We start from the raw sequence: 24,456 nt of genomic DNA on the forward strand, positions 1-24,456 counted from the left end.
TACTGAATGAGCACTGTGCGATGTCCAAACTGATTGCACTGTATCTTACGTATTCACTGTATTTTATGTAAAATCATTTTCTATTTTAACTGTTTTAAATTCATTTTAAATAAGTCAATTTTTTAATCATTTTCAAAGTTTTAAAATTGCTTTTTTTTTCTTTATGATTATTTTACTTTCTTTTATGTAAAGCACTTTGAATAACCATTGTGTACAAAATATGCTATATAAATAAACTTGCCTTGCCTTGCCTTGCCTTACCTAATAACAATGAGGAATTAATAATGGTCAGAAGAGGATCTATGACTTCCTGAAGCACCTCTTTTAGGAGCTTAGATGGAATAGGGTCTAACATACATGTTGTTGGTTTAGATGATTTAACAAGTTTATACAATTCTTCCTATCCTATAGTAGAGAATGAGTGGAACTGTTCCTCAGGGGATCTATAGTGCACTGTCTGATGTGATACTGTAGCTGACGGCTGCATGGTTACAATTTTTAAAGTAGTTCATAAAGTCATTACTGCTGTGATGTTGGGAAATGTCAACACTTGTTGATGCTTTATTTTTCGTTAATTTAGCCACTGTATTGAATAAATACCTGGGGTTATGTTTTGTTTTGTTCTAAAAGAGACAAAAAGTAATCAGATCCAGATCTAGTTTTTAATGCTTTTCTGTAGGATAGGTTACTTTCCCTCCAAACAATATGAAATACCTCTAGTTTTGTTTTCCTCCAGCTGTGCTCTATTTTCCGGGCTGCTCTCTTTAGGGTGCGAGTGTGCTCATTATACCATGGTGTCAGACTGTTTCCTTAACCTTCCTTAAGCGTAAAGGAGCAACCGTATTTAAAATACTAAAGAAGAGAGAGTCCATAGTTTCTGTTACATCATCGAATTGTTCTGAGATTTTGAATATGCTAAGGAATTGGGATACATCAGGAAGATTATATATATATTTATATATATTTCTTAAATAACTAATATATGTATATCTTGATTTGACAGTCTTAAAATTACCTTCATAAAGCCTGCATAAGCCCTGAAAAAGCTGCTTCCTTTTGGATCTCAAGGACTGCCAGTGACAGTTTGCTTTAAGCAAGAGGAATGCACACAGATGCAGTGCACCTCTTTTGCACTTTACGCATCACAACACCCTGTGGGCTGTGCCCACACACACCTATTTACATATTAACTAACTAACTTACATCACCTTAAACAATAGCAATATGAGAAGATGAACTGATTTTCAGAGTCTTAACCTGTTCAATTGTCCTACAGGTAATCAAGCTCTTGAAGAGCTGGCACACGGTTGTCTGGTGTGGACACACCTGTGGCCAGATTGTCCCGCACATGCTCTCCTGTGCTGGCTTCTGTGTTTCAGGGTTCCAGTGTATAATTGTCATGATCCTCCACAACTTCTGGATCAACAATGTCCCCATTCAGAAGACCGAGGTTGTGGAGCACCGCACAGCATGCAGCAACATCTGGCACAAAGGCAGGGCTCACTTCCAGGGCCATAGAAGAAGGTGGAGTGCCAGCTTGTCTTCAGCATCCCGAAGGCTCTCTCAACAATGTTCCGTGCACAAACATCATTGGTGTTGAAACAGGATTCTTTACAGGCTCTCTGTATGGTGTGATGAGGCAGATGGGTGCACTCAAACAAGGATACCCACCATCTCTCAGGATGCATTTTCCTGCAGGTGGATACAGGCGGCCAGTGTAAATAGGGCTGTTCTTCAGCAACCTGGCATCATATACAGACCCGGGATACTCAACAAAGATATCAAGGTACTTCCCCTGGTGGTGGCCTGCAGCTGAACAGAATGAAACCACTTCCAGTTAAAATAACATTGGGCGTCACTTGCCGGTGGTTCAATTTGTATGTGACAGCCATCTATTGTTCCAGTTACCACATGGAAAGTTGGAGACCCAGCCAGCTGGGCAAAACCTGCTCCCATTGCCTCCAGGTCATCTGCGGTGGGAAAGGCAATGAATATGTGTATATTGTCTATAATGTATATATTATGTATTTCAGTGGTGGGCCGTCAGGGCCAGCAGGGCCTTCTCTGCTTGCCCTATAAAAAATTTTTTTATTATAATTATTTTTATTATTATTCATTTGTGTAATGTCCACAAAATGGCCTATGATTAGGGTCAGCACTACAGATAGTGCTTCCCTTTTGTTCAAAGACGTCGAATCTGATTTGTAACGAACATTAGTGACAGAATCATCAGTGACGCCCTCTGGGTCCAGCAACGTGCCCAGTGCTTCCCCCAGCTAGGGTTGCCACGTTTTCTCGACAAAACCTACCCAATCGCATTTCGAGGTGTCCCCACTGACCTATATATGACTGGTTTGCTCATTGCGTTCTAAACTGCCAACAGGCAGTGAAGCCACCGGAAGAGTTCAATCCACCATGTTACTAATCCCTACCATCAGAGAGCACCATTGAGTCACAGCTAAACCACTGACCTAAAATCACCCGATTTGAAGCAAATCAGTCAAACAGGATTAGATTTTATGTTATCTGTGTGTAAATTAATTTTTACTTTATTCCAATTCCAAAAAAGTTGGGACACTGTACAAATTGTGAGTAAAAAATGGAATGGAATAATTTACAAATCTCATAAACTTATATTTTATTCACAATAGAATATAGATAACATATCAAATGTTGAAACAGTGAGACATTTTGAAATGTCATGCCAAATATTGGCTCATTTTGGATTTCATGAGAGCTACACATTCCAAAAAAGTTGGGACAGGTAGCAATAAGAGGCCAGAAAAGTTAAATGTACATATAAGGAACAGCTGGAGGACCAATTTGCAACTTATTAGGTCAATTGGCAACATGATTGAGTATTAAAAGAGCCTCTTAGAGTGGCAGTGTCTCTCAGAAGTCAAGATGGGCAGAGGATCACCAATTCCCCCAATGCTGCGGCGAAAAATAGTGGAGCAATATCAGAAAGGAGTTTCTCAGAGAAAAAATTGCAAAGAGTTTGAAGTTATCATCATCTACAGTGCATAATATCATCCAAAGATTCAGAGAATCTGGAGCAATCTCTGTGCATAGGGGTCAAGGCCAGAAAATCGGCGTTTTCTCTGGGCCAAGGCTCATTTAAAATGGACTGTGGCAAAGTAGAAAACTGTTCTGTGGTCAGATGAATCAAATTTTGAAGTTATTTTTGGAAAACTGGGACGCCATGTCATCTGGAGTAAAGAGGACAAAGACAACCCAAGTTGTTATCAGCGCTCAGTTCAGAAGCCTGCATCTCTGATGGTATGGGATTGCATAAATGTGTGTGGCATGGGCAGCTTACACATCTGGAAAGGCACCATCAATGAAGGCATATCCAAGTTCTAGAACAACATATGCTCCCATCCAGACGTCGTCTCTTTCAGGGAAGACCTTGCATTTTCCAACATGACAATGCCAGACCACATACTGCATCAATTACAACATCATGGCTGCGTAGAAGAAGGATCCAGGTACTGAAACGACCAGCCTGCAGTTCAGATCTTCCACCCATAGAAAACATTTGGCACATCATAAAGAGAAAGATGCGACAAAGAAGACCTAAGACAGTTGAGCAACTAGAAGCCTGTATTAGACAAGAATGGGACAACATTCATATTCCTAAACTTGAGCAACTTGTCTCCTCAGTCCCCAGATGTTTGCAGACTGTTATAAAAAGAAGAGGGGATGCCACACAGTGGTAAACATGGCCTTGTCCCAACTTTTTTGAGATGTGTTGATGCCATGAAATTTAAAATTAACTTATTTTTCCCTTAAAATTATACATTTTCTCAGTTTAAACATTTGATATGTCATCTATGTTGTATTCTGAATAAAATATTGCAATTTGAAACTTCCACATCATTGCATTCTGTTTTTATTCACAATTTGTACAGCGTCCCAACTTTTTTGGAATCAGGTTTGTAGTCTACTGTTGAAATTGTTGATCAGCTGTCATTAACGTTGAGAGCCTGTGTGTGGCATACTATGCGAATTATATGCATATGGCTGCATTAGCTGTTACAGAGATGTGTGTAAGATAGATGTGTAAGGGTATGTAGTTTACAGTTTCTTACTGAAGGCCCTGACTGAAACCCCATGGTACGCTACTATGTATGTGTGTGTGTGTGTGTGTGTGTGTGTGTATTTCTATAATGTATTTGTGTGTGTGTGTGTGTGTGTGTGTGTGTGTAAATACATATATGTGTGTCTAAGTTCACTATATTCATTCATTCAAGTTCATTAATTGATTCATGTTCCTTTTGTTTCTTCTGTGTATTGTCATTTGTATTCATTTATTACAATAAATTACTTAATTTATTTACATAAAATTAGGCTGTCATTCTGTTAACAGCTGTAGCTGCTGTTATTCTGAGGTAAAAAATTATTAGCTAAATTTATATTTAGTAAAAGATTTACAAGCTGTCAACGAAGGCGTGATCTGCGAGCAGCTGACCGACGCCTGCTTTGAACTGTTAATTCAAACGATGTAAAAATGCAGACGAAAGCGGTAAGAATAATGAAAAACATCGCCGATGTTCTCTCAGTAGAGCAGGCTCTTTAAATTTTCGCGCTGTTGTGACAACGTATGTCATGTGGCAATGTCGACATGGCGGATGTAGTACGTCCGAATTTCATTCATACTACCCACATTCATACTGCATAGAACATACTTTTCTAACGGTCGAGTAGTACGATCAAATTCAAATGTAGTACTTGGTTTGAAATAACTTATACTGAATTTTATTAAGTATAAAAGTTGTTGAAATAAGAAGAATACGATGGGGAAATCGAGGAAAAATAAAAAAGAGGAGGTTGGATCAGAAACAAGATCTAGAATTGATGAATCAGTGATTGAAGACGAAAATGATGAGATGGGTTGGGACACAAGTGGAATGAGGGAGAATAGAAAGTGTTGAAAAAGCAAATAATAAGAGGAAGAAAGATAATGAAGGGGATTCAGTAGGTACAGATGAGGATAGCGAAAGGGAAGTAACAAGTGAAAGGAGAGAATAGAATAATGATTGTAAGATTTAAAGAGGGACGAGGAGTAAAACAGGTAAACCCAATTGAGTTAACAAATGAGTTGAGGAAACAATCAGGAGAGATTAGAGGTGCAAGAGTACTTCAGGATGGAGCATTGTTGGTGATTTGTGATAATGAGGAGCAGAGGGATAAGGTGATGAATATAAAGGTTGTGTGTAAACAAGAGATTTCAAGTTGTAATCAAACAGGTGGAAAATCATGGTTATGTGGAGTAATTACAGGGGTAGCATTGGAGGTCACTATGATAGAGTTGATGAGAAGTATTAAAGGAGGAAATGTAATTGAAGCAAAACGACTGCAAAGGAATAGGGAAGGGAATAAGGAAGAAAGTCTTTCTGTAATGTTGCGTTTTGAAAGTGATGGAGTGCTGCCAAGTAAAGTGATGATTGGATATGTTAGCTTTCGGGTGAGAGAATATGTGTGTGCTCCGATGAGATGCTATAACTGCCAGAGATATGGTCATATTGCGAGTGTATGCAGAGCCAAAAAGAGATGTGCACACTGTGGGGAAGAACATGAGTACGGAAAATGTGGAAGAGGTGTGGAAGCAAAATGTTGTAATTGTGGAGGGGCCCATAATGTGGCATATGGAGGGTGTGAAGTGAGAAAGAGAGCAGTAGAAATTCAGAAGGAAAGAGATGGAAATAAGCTGTCATATGTGGAAGCAGTTAAAAAAGTGGACTCAAGGAAAAAGAAAGAAAGTGAGGAGAAGGAGTTGTGGAAAGATCGAACCAGAAATGAAGAAAAGGAAAGCAAAAAATCGGATGACACAATGATAGTTAGTAAAAAGAGTTTTGTGTTATTCATGGCAGAGGTCATAAATTGTTCAGCGCAGACTCAAAGAAGAACAGAAAAGATACAGATAATAGTGAGAGCAGCAGAGAGGTTCCTGGATATCAAAGGGCTAACAATGGAAATGGTTAGAAATGGTCTAACTTTAGAAATACAGCCTAGTCAAGAATCATGGGATGGACAATAATCTTGATGTTAGTATTTTTTACAATGGAATGCTATGAGTTTGGTGGCTAATGGATTGGAGTTTAAGGGTTATCTAAATAAGATGGAGGAAAAGCCAGATGTGATATGTGTACAAGAGTCTTGGCTGAAACCTAAATTAGATTTTGTAATTAAAGGGTATGTTTCTGTGAGAAGAGATCAGGAAGAGGGAAATGGTGGTGGGTGTGTTACTTTCATTAAGTCTGAAATACAGTATAGAATGGTGGGGAAAGGAAGAGAAATGGAATATGTGGTGGTGGAGGTATGGAAGGATGATAAGAGTGTTGTAATAATAATTTTTTATAATCCATGTATACAAATGATATTGGAAGATATGTTGAAGATAGAAGGGCAAAGTAGAGAGAGGGTGATATGGTGTGGGGATTTCAATGCCCGTTGTAGTATGTGGGGAGGAAGTGTAACTGACAGAAATGGGAAGGGTGTGGAAAAATTTGATGGATGAGATGAATTTGATCTGTATGAATGATAGGGGAGGTACACGAGTAGATATGAGAACAGGTCAAGAAGCAGTGTTGGATTTAACTCTTGTAAAAAGTAGGTTAGCGGGTAAAATTAACTGGAAGGTATTAAGGAAATGTACTATAGGTAGTGACCACTTTCCTGTTTTGATTGAAATGTGTATCAATATGAATAATTGTGTAAAAAGAAGTGAGAGAAGAGTAGGGAGATGGAATTATGAAAAAGCTAACTGGACTGAATATGTGAAAAGGGTGGAGGAGGGTATAGACATAAATGAAGTAAGAAGTGTAGATGACATAGAAGCTATAAATGAGAAAATTATAGGAGTTATGAAAAACAGCATTAAGTAATATTCCTAAGAGTAAAGGAAGAAGAAAGACAAAAATGGTACCATGGTGGAATAAGGAGTGTTATGAAGCTATTAGAAGGAAAAGGACAGCATACAAGAAGGTTGTCACGGTGTCTGTTCTGGGTCTCCCTGGGTGGCCACTAGAGGTCTCACTTCCCCTTATCGTCACCCCACTTTAGAACTGCATTTCCCATAGTCTTGTCTGTTTCTTCACTGCTCATTGCACTCAGCTGTCCGTGGTGGTTATCAATCATTGCACTCAGCCAATTCCCCGTTAGCATTGTCATTTCCCTGTGTATAAATACCCCGGTTGGTCTGTCATTGTCACGGAGTCCTTGTTGAATGTCACCCTGCTTTTCGTGTTTCCATTCCGTGGGTTATGTTTCTTGTTGTTGGACTGCTCACCTGGATTTTGACCTTTGCCTGGCTAAGTTTATGAATTCTGGATTACCCATTAAACACTGCGATTGGATCTACCTGTCTGTGTGCGTTTCGTGACAGAAGGACTCCGTCATGCCTAGATCCAGCGGTGTGGGATTTCGAATCTGCTCCCCAGCCACCATGGAGGAACGGAGGGGGAGATTCCGGAACTTAACCACCCTTCGTCAAAGGGGGAGTGAGGTGGGTGGCCTGGCGCAATTGTTTTGGACCATGGCGGTTGGGTTATAATGATGCAGCACTGAAGGACTTTTTTAACAATTGTCTGGATGACCCTTTGCCTCAATGGGAGATGAAGGGGCTGGAGATCCTAGACTTTTGGGGGTTTACCCGTTACCTGTGCCATCGTGCTCAGTGGGATACATCAACCACACTTGAGTCTCCAGACAAGATGGCCGCCAGCCCAGCGCCAGAGCAGAAGATGGCCGCCAGCCCAGCGCCACAGCACAAGATGGCCGCCAGCCCAGCGCCACAGCACAGGATGGCCGCCAGCACAGCGCCACAGCACAGGATGGCCGCCAGCCCAGCGCCACAGCACAAGATGGCCGCCAATGGCCGCCAGCCCAGCGAGATGGCAGAAGGTGGGGTGCCACAGCACAAGATGGACGCCAGTTCAGCACCACAGCACAAGATGGACGCCAGCCCAGCGCCACAGCACAAGATGGCCGCCAGCCCAGCACCACAGCACGAGATGACCGCCAGCCCAGCACCACTGCACAGGATGGTCGAATCTACACCTGTGTTGGCAGACAAGATGGTTGACTCAACGCCTGAGTCTTCCGTCAAGGAGCCACCGGCACGCCATCATAGAGGCCGCAGGAGGAGGAGACAGGCGTCAGCCGTTCCTCAAAGCCCGGAGGACGTTCCCGAGCAGGCCGCTGCCGTCCAGGAGGACGTTCCCCGAGCGGGCCGCTGCCGTCCAGGAGGACGTTCCCGAGCGGGCCGCTGCCGTCCAGGAGGACGTTCCCGAGCGGGCCGCTGCCGTCCAGGAGGACGTTCCCGAGCGGGCCGCTGCCGTCCAGGAGGACGTTCCCGAGCGGGCCGCTGCCGTCCAGGAGGACGTGCCCGAGGATGCCGAGGCGGTGCCTGATGCGGTGGCCGAGGCGGTTCCCGATGCAATGTCCGATGCTGAGGCGGGGCCCGATGCCGAGGCGGTGCCCGATGCCGAGGGCGTGCCCGATGCCGAGGCGGTGCCCGAGGCGGTCCCCGATGTCGAGGCGGTTCCCGATGCAATGTCCGATGCCGAGGCGGTGCCCGATGCCGAGGCGGTGGCCGAGGCGGTTTCCCGATGCAATGTCCGATGCTGATGGCGGGGCCCCATGCCGAGGCGGTGCCCGATGCCGAGGGCGTGCCCGATGCCGAGGCGGTGCCCGAGGCGGTCCCCGATGCCGAGGCGGTGCCCGAGGCGGTCCCCGATGCCGAGGCGGTGCCCGAGGCGGTTCCCGATGCAATGTCCGATGCCGAGGCGGTGCCCGTTGCCGAGGCGGTTGCCGAGGCGGTGCCCGATGCCGAGGCGGTGGCCGATGCGGTGCCAGAGACGGTGCCAGAGACGGTTCCCGATGTAGTGCCCGAGACCGAGGCTGTTCCGGAGGTCGAGGCGGTGCCCGATGTTGTTCCCCGATGCCGAGGCGGTGCTCGATGTTGAGGTCGTTCCCGAGGCGGTGTCCTTGTCCGATGCCGTTCCTGAGGCCATTCCCGAGGCGGTGCCCGATGCCGAGGTCGTTCCCAAGGCGGTGTCCTTGTCCAAAGCCGTTCCCGAGGCGGTGCCCGATGCCGAGGCCGTTCCCGAGGCTGTGCCCGATGCCGAGGCCGTTCCCGAGGCTGTGCCCGATGCCGAGGCCGTTCCCGAGGCGGAGCCCGAGGTCGTGCCCGAGGTCGTTCCCGAGGCGGTGTCCTTGTCCAATGCCGTTCCTGAGGCCATTCCCGAGGCGGTGCCCGATGCAGAGGTCGTTCCCGAGGCGGTGTCCTTGTCCAAGGCCGTTCCCGAGGCCATTCCTGAGGCCGTTCCTGAGACCGTTCCCGAGGCGGTGCCCGATGCCGAGGTCGTTCCCGAGGCGGTGTCCTTGTCCGATGCCGTTCCTGAGGCCATTCCCGAGGCAGTGCCCGATGCTGTTCCGGAGGCCGAGGCGGGGCCCGAGATGGTTCCGGAGGCGATACCCGTGTCCAAGGCCGTTCCCGAGGCGGTGCCCTTGTCTGAGGCCGTTCCCGATGCCGTTCCCAATGCCGTGACCTGGCCATCGCCACAGCCTGCTCCTTACTGGCTCCCCGATTGGCAGGTTCCGTTCGGGCCACTCAAATGGCGAATTCCTCCCTGGCCGTCTGCACAACGAGAATGGACTGATCCACCGTGGCCACCTGAACTGCCTGGCCCCTCGTGGTCCCCTGAACTTTCGGGTCCACCGTGGCCACCTGAACTGCCTGGTCCCTCGTGGTCCCCTGAACTTTCGGGTCCACCATGGCCCCCCTGATCTGACCGAGCCACCTGGGCTACCAGGGGAGCCATCACTGCCGGTCCCAGTTCCCCTACACTGGCCTGGCCCGCCATCCCTCCCCCTGTTCTGCCTCCACCAGTCCACCTCCCTCCTGGTCTCTTTGTTTTGTGGTTATTTTTGTTCTGAGGAGCATCTGGTAGCTGCTCCTTAGAGGGGGGGTAGTGTCACGGTGTCTGTTCTGGGTCTCCCTGGGTGGCCACTAGAGGTCTCACTTCCCCTTATCGTCACCCCACTTTAGAACTGCATTTCCCATAGTCTTGTCTGTTTCTTCACTGCTCATTGCACTCAGCTGTCCGTGGTTATCAATCATTGCACTCAGCCAATTCCCCGTTAGCATTGTCATTTCCCTGTGTATAAATACCCCGGTTGTTCTGTCATTGTCACGGGAGTCCTTGTTGAATGTCACCCTGCTTTTCGTGTTTCCATTCCGTGGGTTATGTTTCTTGTTGTTGGACTGCTCACCTGGATTTTGACCTTTGCCTGGCTAAGTTTATGAATTCTGGATTACCCATTAAACACTGCGATTGGATCTACCTGTCTGTGTGCGTTTCGTGACAAAGGTAAGAAGAATGCATAATTATACAGATTTAATTGAATATAAAAGAGAACAAGCAAAAGTAAAAGAGGTGGTAAGACGGGCAAAAAGACAACATTGGAGAGATTTCTGTGATAGAAAAGGGAGAAGTACATCAATAGGAGAAGTATTGAGTATGATCAGAAGGATAAATGGAATAAGGAAGGATATGGAATATCCTGTTTTAAATGAAGGGGAAGTTATAGCAGTAGAAAACTGTGATAAAGCAGAAATGTTTTGTAATACATTTATAAAAGTAAACAGTACGGAAAATCTGACTAAAGGGTTTAAGAGGGAAAGGGAGGAAGTACTACAAGAGCATCCTCATCTATTGGGAAAGAGACAGGAAAGAGATAATATAATGGATGTCCCGTTTGGAATGACGGAACTAAAACGAGCGCTGAGGAGAATGAGAGAAACTACTCCGGGGCAAGATGAAATCAGCTATTATATGATCAAGCAGTTAAGTGAGGAATCATTGAGAGTAATGTTAGAGTTCTATAATAAAGTGTGGGAAATGGGGGTGCTACTGTCACGGTTCATGAATTCGCTGTCTCTCTCTCGGCTTGTTTAGTGTGCAGGTGTGTGTCTGTGGGCATGGTCTCTGATCACGCCTGATTAACAGCACCACCTGCTTCTCGTTGTATGTGTGTATTTAAGTGCAGTAACTGGTGTCTCATGTTGTCAGATCGTTGTGGTTGTTCCCTGTGTTCCGTTCTGTTCCCCTGGCTGTCTTGGATCGTGGATTCCCCCGTTGTTCTTCCTCGAGTCTTCTTGTTCCCCGCACCGGAATCACAAGCACCTTCACCGGGAGATACAGCACTGGAGCACCGCGGATGATCATCGTTGTCCATAGCCCTTACATCTCATGTAGGGAAAGTGATGGAGAGAATGATAACGGATAGATTAGTATATTTTTTGGAAAAAGAAGGAAAATTTAAGTGTAGGAAGAGGAACTATGGATCCGGTTATGTGTTTGGAAGCGGAAATAATGAAAGCTCTGTCAAATAAAGAATCAGTAATTGCTGTGTTTCTTGATATTGAAAAAGCCTATGTTATGTTATGGAGGGAGGGTCTGATGATTAAGTTGGAAGAGATGGGGGTAGGGGGAAGAATGTTTAATTGGATTAATGACTTTCTTAAGCAAAGAGTAATAAGGGTGAGAGTAGGAGATGCTATATCATCTCAAGGAATAATAGAAAATGGTACTCCTCAGGAAAGTGTAATAAGTCCAGTACTTTTTATAGTAATGATAAATGATATATTTAGTAAAGTGGATAGGAGTGTTGGTAGATCACTGTTTGCAGATGATGGAGCTGTGTGGTTCAGAGGGAGAAACAATAAGTTTATTATGGGAAAAATGCAGAAGGCTGTGGATGAGGTAGTTAAATGGTCATATAAGTGGGGATTTAAGTTATCTGTGAAGTCACAAGTTATTATATTTTCCAATAAGAAAGTAGATAATGAATGGAAGTTAAGGATATATAACAGGGAAATGGCTAGAGTAACATCAGTTAGATTCTTGGGAATGTGGCTAGTATACTAGATTTACATGGAATTAACATATTGATAAGATAGTGAATAGGTGTAAAAGAGTGTTAAATATAATGAAATGTATGGCAGGACAAGAGTGGGGAGCAGATAGAGGGGTGCTTCAAACAGTATATTTAGCAATGATAAGATCTGTACTAGATTATGGAAGTATAGCATATGGGTTGGCGGCAAAATCACAGTTAGAGAAACTGGATAGAATTCAAGCACAGGCGATGAGAATTTGCTGTGGAGCATATCCAACAACACCTATAGCAGCAATGCAAGTAGAGATAAATGAAATGCCGCTTAATTTTAGAAGACAACAGTTAATGGCTGTGTATTGGAAAAATCTTAATAGTCAGAATGAGGTACATCCAACAAGGAAAATATTAGGAATATGTTGGGAACAAGGAATGAAGAAACATAAGAGTTTTGGGTGGGTGGTAGAAGAAGATATTAAGGAGATGGGGATAAACAATTATAGATGTGTACCAAGAGTAATATATCCGCATACTCCTATATGGATTATTCCTCAGCCATTAGTAGATTTAACATTACTGGAGATAAGACAGAATGAAGAAAATAATGAGATGGAAGTAATGAGAGAAAATGAGTATTTAAGAATAACGTATGGAGATAATATACAGATTTACACAGATGCTTCCAAAAAAGGAAGGAGAATAGGAGTGGCAGTCAATGTGCCAAAGTTAATGGTGAAGAAAAAAGCTAGAATTAGTGACCAGTTGTCAATATATACAGCTGAGTTGATGGCTATTCTGCTAGGAGTACAAATAATCAATAGTTAGTATCTATAATCAAAAATCAGAATCAAGACTAGAATCAGATTTAATCATGGAAATTCTTCAAAATCTATTTGAGTTGAAACCAATTAAAATAGAAGTACAGTTTATGTGGGTCCTAGCTCATGTGGGAATTAAAGGCAATGAGGAAGCAGATAAATTAGCTAAACAAGCAGTAGATGAAGAGAGGTGTGGCGAGTCAGCTGCCTCCTCCCTGATAATCACCGGCACCCCGTCCTAAATCGCCGCCCTTCACCAGGCTCCCGATAGGAGTGGGTGTGGGAGAGAGGAGGGGCGCTGGACGAGTCAGGGCTGTCGGCGTGTGATGGGGCACACCTGAAGGAAATGGAGCCTCATCACCGCCGCTGTTTTAAAAGCCCAACGCGCCTCTCCTCGGTAGACCGGTCTCTTTCCCCGTGCATGCACACTGGTGTCCTCGTGGGTCCAGGAAGGGTGCGTTGAGGGACTCCCGCGCCACCAGAGACGTGAGCTGCCGGACCCGCGGTCCGGTCGAGAACCGCACCCGTCTACACGGCCGTCGGGCCAGGATGCCGGGCCGTCCATCCCCTGCAAGCGTCGCGGCCAGCGAGGAGGATGAAGCCGCTAGAAGAAGCCGCCGCCCCTCGCGCCCCGGACCGAAGAGGTGAGCGCGTGCGGCCGCCGGACTCCGCCCCTTACCTGGACCCTTCCTCCATGAACACTGCCAGACCCCCACGAACCCTGCAGCACGACGAGGACACCAGATTCCCTGTTGTTTTGGACACTTTTCCCCTTTTGGACACTTTATTCCCCCTTGTTTTGGTTTTTCTGTTAAATAAAAACCTCTCCGAGGCCTGACGCCACGCCCACTGTGTCTGTCGTTGGCTCGTCCCGTCACAGTGGCTCTCCGAGGCCTGAAGGGAGGAGCATTGTGTGTGTAGTTGGGTAGCACCTGATGACGTCACTCCCTCTCGTTTGCAAAAGTTCGCATAACCCGGACTGGGACGGAGGAACGGAGGAGACGGCCTCCCAACCACACAAAGGGGTAAGTGACTTCTCTTTTACGGTCATTTTACCCTGTGGTTGGTTGAGGCTGTCGACTAAATCCCGTTTCCTCTGTCCCTGTTCCGGCGCGCTGCGAGAGGGAGGACTGCCCGGAGAGGAATCCCCGCCCCGCCCACTCCGACCGTTTGGGGCCTGGTTGAGGAAGGTAGCACTCCCGTGTGGGCTGCGCCCTGAGGACGGGGATGTCGCTTGGGGGGGGGGGGAATGTGGCGAGTCAGCTGCCTCCTCCCTGATAATCACCGGCACCCCCGTCCTAAATCGCCGCCCTTCACCAGGCTCCCGATAGGAGTGGGTGTGGGAGAGAGGAGGGGCGCTGGACGAGTCAGGGCTGGCGGCGTGTGATGGGGCACACCTGAAGGAAATGGAGCCTCATCACCGCCGCTGTGTTTAAAAGCCCAACGCGCCTCTCCTCGGGAGACCGGTCTCTTTCCCCGTGCATGCACACTGGTGTCCTCGTGGGTCCAGGAAGGGTGCGTTGAGGGACTCCCGCGCCACCAGAGACGTGAGCTGCCGGACCCCGCGGTCCGGTCGAGAACCGCACCCGTCTACACACGGCCGTCGGGCCAGGATGCCGGGCCGTCCATCCCCTGCAAGCGCCGCGGCCAGCGAGGAGGATGAAGCCGCTAGAAGAAGCCGCCGCCCCTCGCGCCCCCGGACCGAAGAGGGGAGCGCGTGCGGCCGCCGGACTCCGCCCCTTACCTGGACCCTTCCTCCATGAACACTGCCAGACCCCCACGAACCCCGCAGCACGACGAGGACACCAGATTCCCTGTTGTTTTGGACACTGTTCCCCTTTTGGACACTTTATTCCCCTTTGTTTTGGTTTTTCTGTTAAATAAAAAACCTCTCCGAGGCCTGACGCCACGCCCACTGTGTCTGTCGTTGGCTCGTCCCGTCACAGTTGGTATTTTTTGAGTTTTATTATAGTTTGTTTGAAATTAAACCAGTAATAAAAGAGAAAATGATTAAAAAGTGGCAACAATATTGGGATAATGAGAGTAAAAGGAGTAATTTATATGCAATACAAAAGAAAGTGGGAAAAGGTAGAAAAAGAGGGAGAAATAGAAGGGAGAAAAGTATAATTACAAGACTAAGGGCGGGACATACCGGTTTGAATAAAACATTACATTTAATATCTAAGCATCCAGTGGGTTTGTGTGAGAAATGTGGACAAAGTGAAACTGTAGAACATGTGTTTATTAATTGTAATGGTTATGATGAAGAAAGAGAAGTGCTAAGAGAAGAATTATGGAAGAATGAAGGGAAAGAGTTAACATTAAAGAATATATTAGACTCAGATATAAGAAAAATAGTATGGTTAATGTGTTGTTTCAGTTTTTTGAATAATACTGTTTTAATGAAGAGAATGTAGGATTAATATGTATATAGGCTTATAGAGAGAGGTAGAAGATGCGTATGAAGTATAGTGTGAGACAGTGTAAGTAAATCTGGAGTTAAATAAGGTTACGGATGGGAAGCGGGAGTTAAAGGGAAGTGGGGTGGAAGCTGGGGCTGAACACGCAGCGCCAGTGTTTTTTTTGGGGTGGGTGGGGGTTAGTGCTTAGAAATGTTAAGAGATAGGAATGTTTCTGATCCAAGCTACCGGATGATGGCAATAATGCACTGTTAAGTGCGGTTGCCAATAAAACGAAAAAAGAAGAAGAAGAAGAAATGTAGTACGCAGTAAGCAGTATGCGATTTCGGCAAGTACTTTTTTTTTTTTTTTTTTTTTTAAAGCTTTATTTAGTGACAATTCACATACAAATGAACAATAAAAGCAAAAATATATATACTGTATATTCAACCTGACAATAATTGTGAAAAAAAAAAGGTAAATACTAAATAAATCACCAAACAAAAAGCAAAAATAAGAACTATATACAGAGGGGTATTAAAAACAAATCCATATCTCCAACTACAAAATAAGTATACAAAAGTCCTTAAAAAGGATAACGTTTCAAGGCTTTACAACAATCTATAGTCTTTTTTGCTTTGGAGTTCCTTACACATTCCATCACTTTAAGATACTGACGTAACTCAAATTTAAATTGTAAAAAACTAGGTGTACTCTTTGACCATCTACATTTATGAATGTGATATTTCGCTAATATAATAAACAAATTAATAACAAAATAAAATTTATTCTCTAAAGGCTTATCATAATAAAATAAAACATTATTTTCTTCTAAAGTAATGTCAATTCCTGAAATCTCTTCAAAGAAGATCCTAAAATCACACCAGAATAATTTAGTACAAATACAATCAAAAAAAAGATGACATATACTTTCATCATTCAAATTACAAAAGACACATTTCAAATCAATATCCTTCTTAAATCTTTTAATAACCTCATTTACTGGATAAATACAATGAATAATTTTAAATGAAACCTCGCGAATCTTATTGATGACACAGTATCTCCTGGAGATTATAAAAGCCTCCTCCCAATTAATGTCCTTAAAGCAGGAATTCCAAAAACTTTTAGCTGGGGGTATTCTAAATGGCCGACAAATCTGTCTAAGAAAATTATTATTGCATTTTTTATCAAGAATACTTATAGCATCTAACTTTACATTTAAGTCACTAGTTATGTTCAAATCAAAAGCATCAGCAGCTCGCATCAACTGATTAAGACCAGAAGGTATAGCATCAAAGACCACTGGATAATCCTTTGCAGAAATTGGAAGTTTAAACTTATTTAAAAATTCTCCATATGAAAGTAAAACACCATCAGGACGAAACAACTGTGTCACCAATATAATATTATTTCTGAAACAATAATCGAAAAAAAGTGTCTTATTCTTATATTTAATATCTTTATTGTTCCAAATCAAACACCTGTGGGGAGAGAAATTGTGTTTGTACACCAACAACCAAGATAATAGAGCTTGTCTATGAAAATTAGACAATTTAAGGGGAATTTTATTAATATCAAAATTACAATTGAGGAGAAAATTAATACCGCCAATTTTGTCAAAAACTAAATTTGGGATGTAATACCATAATTTATTATTAGATTTAATACAATTTTGAATCCATTTAATTTTAAAGACAGCATTAGACACTCCAAAGTCAATAGCATTTAAATCACCTTGATGAAATAAATTACCTAGAATGTCTCTATTTAAATAATGTAGTTTATTCTTCCAAATAAAGTTATACATTTTCTTATTTACTTGACTAATAAATGACTTTGGAGTATCTAAAACCATTGCTGTATAAGATAATCTTGACAGTCCTTCAGCTTTTGATAGTAATATTCTACCATTCAAAGATAAATCTCTAACTAACCAGGAATTAAATTTATTTTGTATTTTATCAATCAATGGAAGATAATTTAAATCAATTCTTTCCTTCTGATTTTTACAAATTTTGATTCCCAAATAAGAAACATGGGTTTTAACTGGTATACCACACAATTCCGCCACACCATCAGATATACAGGTCCTTCTCAAAAAATTAGCATATTGTGATAAAAGTTCATTATTTTCCATAATGTAATGATAAAATTAAACTTTCATATATTTTAGATTCATTGTACATCAACTGAAATATTTCAGGTCTTTTATTGTTTTAATACTGATGATTTTGGCATACAGCTCATGAAAACCCAAAATTCCTGTCTCAAAAAATTAGCATATCATGAAAAGGTTCTCTAAACGAGCTATTAACCTAATCATCTGAATCAACTAATTAACTCTAAACACCTGCAAAAGATTCCTGAGGCTTTTAAAAACTCCCAGCCTAGTTCATTACTCAAAACCGCAATCATGGGTAAAGCTGCCGACCTGACTGCTGTCCAGAAGGCCATCATTGACACCCTCAAGCGAGAGGGTAAGACACAGAAAGAAATTTCTGAAAGAATAGGCTGTTCCCAGAGTGCTGTATCAAGGCACCTCAGTGGGAAGTCTGTGGGAAGGAAAAAGTGTGGCAAAAAACGCTGCACAACGAGAAGAGGTGACCGGACCCTGAGGAAGATTGTGGAGAAGGACCGATTCCCAGACCTTGGGGGACCTGCGGAAGCAGTGGACTGAGTCTGGAGTAGAAACATCCAGAGCCACCGTGCACAGGCGTGTGCTTTTGAACCAGAAACAGCGGCAGAAGCGCCTGACCTGGGCTACAGAGAAGCAGCACTGGACTGTTGCTCAGTGGTCCAAAGTACTTTTTTTCGGATGAAAGCAAATTTTGCATGTGATTCGGAAATCAAGGTGCCAGAGTCTGGAGGAAGACTGGGGAGAAGGAAATGCCATAATGCCTGAAGTCCAGTGTCAAGTACCCACAGTCAGTGATGGTCTGGGGGTGCCATGTCAGCTGCTGGTGTTGGTCCACTGTGTTTTATCAAGGGCAGGGTCAATGCAGCTAGCTATCAGGAGATTTTGGAGCACTTCATGCTTCCATCTGCTGAAAAGCTTTATGGAGATGAAGATTTCGTTTTTCAGCACAACCTGGCACCTGCTCACAGTGCCAAATACCACTGGTAAATGGTTTACTGACCATGGTATTACTGTGCTCAGTTGGCCTGCCAACTCTCCTGACCTGAACCCCATAGAGAATCTGTGGGATATTGTGAAGAGAAAGTTGAGAGACGCAAGAACCAACACTCTGGATGAGCTTAAGGCCACTATCGAAGCATCCTGGGCCTCCATAACACCTCAGCAGTGCCACAGGCTGATTGCCTCCATGCCACGCCGCATTGAAGCAGTCATTTCTGCAAAAGGATTCCCGACCAAGTATTGAGTGCATAACTGAACATAATTATTTGAAGGTTGACTTTTTTTGTATTAAAAACACTTTTCTTTTATTGGTCGGATGAAATATGCTAATTTTTTGAGATAGGAATTTTGGGTTTTCATGAGCTGTATGCCAAAATCATCAGTATTAAAACAATAAAAGACCTGAAATATTTCAGTTGGTGTGCAATGAATCTAAAATATATGAAAGTTTAATTTTTATCATTACATTATGGAAAATAATGAACTTTTATCACAATATGCTAATTTTTTGAGAAGGACCTGTATCTTTCAGTGTAAACAGTTCGCATTTATTAATATTTACAGTTAAGCCTGAGACTGATGAAAACATATCTAAACACCTAAGTGCTGCATCTATTTCTCTGTTACTTCTTAAAAAAATAGTTGTATCATCTGCAAGCTGTGAGCATTTTATTTCTTTGTCAAGTAAACGGATACCCTGAAATGGATTCTTTTTAATGTGAAGACACAACACCTGCATAACTAATAAGAATAAGAATGGAGCTGCAGGGTCTCCTTGTTTTACGCCTCTAGAAGTGTTAAATCTGGGAGTTGTTCAAAAAGGTAATTTAATAGAAGTATTGCAATTGCTATAAATTGTACGAATAGCTCTAATAAAATTACTGCCAAAGCCAAAGAATCCGAGAGTCTCCATCAAGAATGAATGATCCACAGAGTCAAAGGCTTTATAATAATCAACAAATAATATATAGCTTTCTTCATGAATTAAAAAATTATAGTCAATTAAGTCCAAGACTAACCGAATATTATTTCCAATATACCTGCCACGCATAAAGCCAGACTGGCAGTCATCGATAATTTTATCCAAACAAAGTTTCAACCTTTCTGCAAATATAGCTGATAACAATTTAGCATCATTATTAATTAATGATATTGGCCTCCAATTTTCAATACTAAATGAATCTTTACCTGACTTTGGAATAAGTGCTATTAAACTTTGAGTCATTGTAGGCACCATCTGCTCAGCTTCCAATATTTCCTGAAAAACATGTAAAAGAAATACAGAAAGATCTTCCCGAAAGGTTTGATAAAATTCAGCGGTTAGACCGTCATTACCCGGCGATTTATTCTTCTTCAGTTTGACAATATTTTTGTTTATTTCATCCAGTGTTATTCCTTTATCACAATTATTTTCAAGTCTTCATCTATTACAATAGAATTTATTTTAATATTCTCCAAAAATGGCCGTGCATCTCCAATACCTTCATCTTTTGTGTATAACTTTTTATAAAAACTTGTTACGAACTGAGAGATCTCACTTGAGTCTGTTGAAACTTTATCATCAATTCTAAATCTCTTTAAAGAAGATAGTTCTGTATTTCTTATATCCAAATTGAAAAAGTATTTTGAATTCTTTTCGCCTTTCTCCAACCATTTACGCTTTGACCTCACAAATGCTCCTTTAGCTTTATTCTCAAATATTTGATCCAATTCTAATTGAAATTTCACCAACATGTCTTTATCTATCTGAGACAAATTATGTTTTTCATATATACAAATTATATCTTTAATTAAGGAATCCTCTTTAACCCTTCTGGCTTTGGCCATCTTTTTCCCAAATCCGATAGCAAATTTCCTTATTGAATACTTCATAAATTCTCAGTGTTTTCCAAACATTTTAGTAGCGTTTGCCTTATTATAAGAATCCTTTATAATATCTTTAACAACTTTTTGAAATTGTTCATTTTCAAGAAGAGAGTTATTTAACTTCCAATAATTAAACCCTAATTTTGTCCTGGCCAAACTATCAAAACTAACAACAACATTAATCATTTTGTGATCCGTAAGAATGGAAGGTATTATTTTAATTTCCTTAACTTTTTGTACTAAATCTTCAGATAATAACCAAAAATCAATTCTGGATTGTTTGGAACCATCCTTACTGAAATAGCCAGGATTCCTATTTCTCCATACATCAAGACAGTTAAGATGTAAACATAAGTCATTAATAATATAATAACAATGATTTCTTGCATGTCTTGGGGGCAGACAGTCCGATAAAGGATCACTGATAGTGTTCCAGTCTCCACCCAAAACCAAATTAGAATTATACAATTTTGACAACAATCCTGAAACCTCCTCCTCAAAACTCTGCAACAAAGTTTGATTCTCATTTTTGTTATTATATCCGTAAATGTTACCTAAAATAACAATATTACCTTCTGTCTCTAGTACCAAAATTACCCATCTTTCAGATGAGTGTACATTACTTTTAAGTATTTTCCCTTTAAACGTTCCTCTCAAAATTGCAACACCCGCAGTGTTACTGCTTGCGCAAGACAGCCAAAGATCATCTCCCCATTGATTCCTCCAAAATGTTTAGTCAGTTCCTAAAGAGTCTCTTGCAAAAAGAAAAAGTCCACCTTGAATTCTTGAGATATAAAAAAATTGCTTTTCTTTTTAACATATCACTAATACCCCTCACATTAAACGAGTATAAACATAAAGACATTGTGTAGAAAAAAAATCAATCAGTGAAGAAAACAGGCTATCAAACGCCAAAGAACAATGTAACTAAATAAATAGTCAAATCAGTAATCCAGTGTTTATATTAAGATGAATCTATCAGCGTGAGGGATGATAAATGTCATGTACCTTAAAGTCCAACGCGCTCCAAAATGGAGCTTATAGATTAACATCTCAATCAGAGACCAGGTGTATAAAATAAAAAAAATAATAATAATACAGATAAAGAAGAAAAACACCTCACGAGGCAAACAACTGTTGCTCCTTACACTCGAACTTCTTTTCCATCTATTATTGCTTTAGCTCCCACGTAGAAAGCTCTTTTTCCTTCTTTACGTGCAGCATCAATCTGAGGCCACAGTTTGTTACGAGCCTCCTTGTCTTTTGTCGTCAGATCCTCCCCAAAACGCAGCTTCCTAGATTTTAAATACTCCGATCCTTTAGCGTTCTTCCAGATGAGATCCCTTGTAGACCTGGCGACGAACCTGATAATAACTGGACGAATCTTCTCCGCGTTCTTCCTACCGACTCTGTGGCTGACATCAATGTGCTGCTGACAGGCGTCCTCATTATCCGGAATGACAGAGCGGCAGATTTGAACAACTCGAGCTTTAACATCCTCTCCTTCCTCTTCTCCCAGTCCATACAGCCGCAAGTTCCACCGTCGCTGATACCTTTCTGTTTCATTGAGCTTGTCCTCCAACTCCGTTATCCGTTTCTGGTGGTCTTCACTCATTGTTTTCATATTAGAGATGTCTGACTTTACATCTTTCAACTCCTGAAAGAGGTATTCTGTGGCTTCCTTCAAAGAATTGACACACTCACGGTTTTGTTTAATTTCTTGATTAAGAACATCTGTATTCTGACTCATCTTCTCCACCAATATCTTGACTATATTGTCTTGTACCTCCCCGAGTGTAGGTTCGGGCCGACTTCTCTTAGAATCTGGAGTACAAGGTTCTGATTCGGGCAAAGGTATCGGATAGGTACCCGCATCATTCTTACGTGCATACAAGTGCACTTCCATGTGTTCAAGCGAATCTTTTACTCGCCCAGCTGCCATTTTATCTTTGCTCTTTACAGGTCTCTTCTCTGCCATCGTTTAAATGATATATCAAATACAAACAACAACAAAAAAACTCGAAGCATAAGATTACTCCCTTGCAGCATTTTAGAACTTCACACTGTACAAGCGTAAACGATTACAGTTACCGTTGTTCACATGGCGCAAAAAGAAAATTACTTTCTCAGGACACAAAACGTGTGCGTCTCGGTCGCCATCTTGGCCACGCACCGATTTCGGCAAGTACTCCTCGCTGCAGACTGTAGCGCGGTGACGTCACGTATGTACGTCACGTAGGTGTTTACCGCGCATGCGCAAAATGACGTAAGGTATGTCTATAAAACGCATGCGCAGTAACGTGGTGACGTCACGTTTATGTATTTACCATAAATACGCGTGCGCGCCGTACTGACTGGCATTAATGCGCATATCCAGTTTTCATTCACTTCCGGTAAGGTATGGTGGATTTGAGATTCGGTGGCAGTAAAGTAAAAAAAACATTAAATTACTTTTGTTTTCTTAAAAATGTGAGTTTGTGTTAATGGCTTTTAATTGTAAGGATGCTTTGGTCATAATCATAGAGCGTGTCATTGCAAATGTGTGCGATTTCAAACATTTTATGACGTGTTTCATGATATATTATTCGAAGTGACAGGGATTCTGCTGCTCTTTAAAGGGTCTTTAAAAGTCTTATTTCCCCTAAAATGTCTTAAAATAGAGCAGAAAGACTTTATTAATGAAAGGAATGCCACTGATGGTTGCATGCATTTCAAAAAAAAAAAACAACAACAATTTTTTTAGCATATTTGTAATCTTTTTCATTAACTAACATTATCAAAGATTAATAGATACTGTAGCAAAATGTATTGTTCATTGTTAGTTCATGTTAATTAATGCATTAACTAGTGTTTACCAATGACACCTTATTGTAAAGTGTTACCTCTTAAATTTACCTTCATGTGAGGGGGGGGGGGGGGGGGGATTCATATGACTTTTTAGGGACACTGTCAGTGAGAAAAAATTCAGAGAAGAGACCCACTTCATGTGGCTAGATAGTTCTTTAACCCCTTACCATGTAGTGAGTACTGTAAAAGTATTTGAGTGTCTGTCTCCTCTCAACTATCTGTTTTTGTTTTTCTCTGATAGACTGTATCAGAGGCTCACAGGCTCACCAGCGTCTCTTCTTCCTCAGGACACTGAAGAAGAACCAGCTGTCTTCAGCCATCCTGGTGAACTTCTACCGGTGTGCGAACGAGAGCATCCTGACCAGTTGTATTACAGTCTGGTATGGGAACTACTCAGTGGCTGACCGCAAAGCACTGCAGAGGGTGGTGAAAAACTGCCCAACGCATCACAAGGGGACACCACTTCCTGCTATTGAGGACATCCAGAGGAAACACTGTCTACGTCGAGCTCGCAGCATTCTTAAGGACTCCTCTCACCCTGGCCACAGACTGTTTAACCTCCTGCCCTCCGGGAGGTGCTTCAGGAGCCTCCCGGACAAGGACCAGCAGATCCAGGAACAGCTTTTTCCCTACAGCTGTCTCCTTACTGAATTCTGCCCTCTGACCACCCCCACGACCCCCCCCCACCCCAAACACACACACACACAGACTCCTCCCCCTCCTCATCACTACATTTACAAACAAACAAAAACGGTTCACTTGTTATTACTTGCACTTCTGTCTGTATATCCAGAATACTGAGTAATCCATTTGCACACTGGAATATTTTATATTTTCTATGCACTTTTTTACAGTCCATTGCACTAGTGTAAATGATGTTCATTTGTTATTTTTTTATTTTTTTATTGTAATTTAAATTTTATTTTATATGATCTATGTGTATTATGTTCATAACACATATGTGTATATTGTTGTTATTATTTCAAATTTGTAAATTATGTCCATAATACTGCCTTATTTGTAGATTTATTGTACATTTGTAACATATTGTAAACACTGTATATTATGTTCTTACTGCTTACTGCACTTCTGGTTAGATGCTAATTGCATTTCGTCTCCTTGTACCTTACATGTGCAATGACAATAAAGTTGAATCTAATCTAATCTAAAAATTGCCCTCAACTGTAAAATTTTCACATTGAAAAAACTTCAAACTTTCAGGCTATAACTTTCTCGAGCCAAGCCAACCTAAATTTTGACTTGACAAACTTTATTAATTTAGTTGATGTTAATGCTGGTTATAAATTAAATCACTTTACAGAAAAAGCAAATAACACTTTTTCTAACACCATCCTATAATGTATTTAAAAATACATTTAAAATCTTTTCCTTTTATGGCTCTTCTGCCTTTCTTCAAAAGGATTTAATAATGCTTTAATATTGTTTGTTCTTTTATGTAAATTAGGTGTCGTGAACTGGAGTG

The sequence above is a fragment of the Cyprinus carpio genome, chromosome A3 (assembly GCF_018340385.1).
Source record: "Cyprinus carpio isolate SPL01 chromosome A3, ASM1834038v1, whole genome shotgun sequence".
NCBI classification, from domain to species: domain Eukaryota; kingdom Metazoa; phylum Chordata; class Actinopteri; order Cypriniformes; family Cyprinidae; genus Cyprinus; species Cyprinus carpio.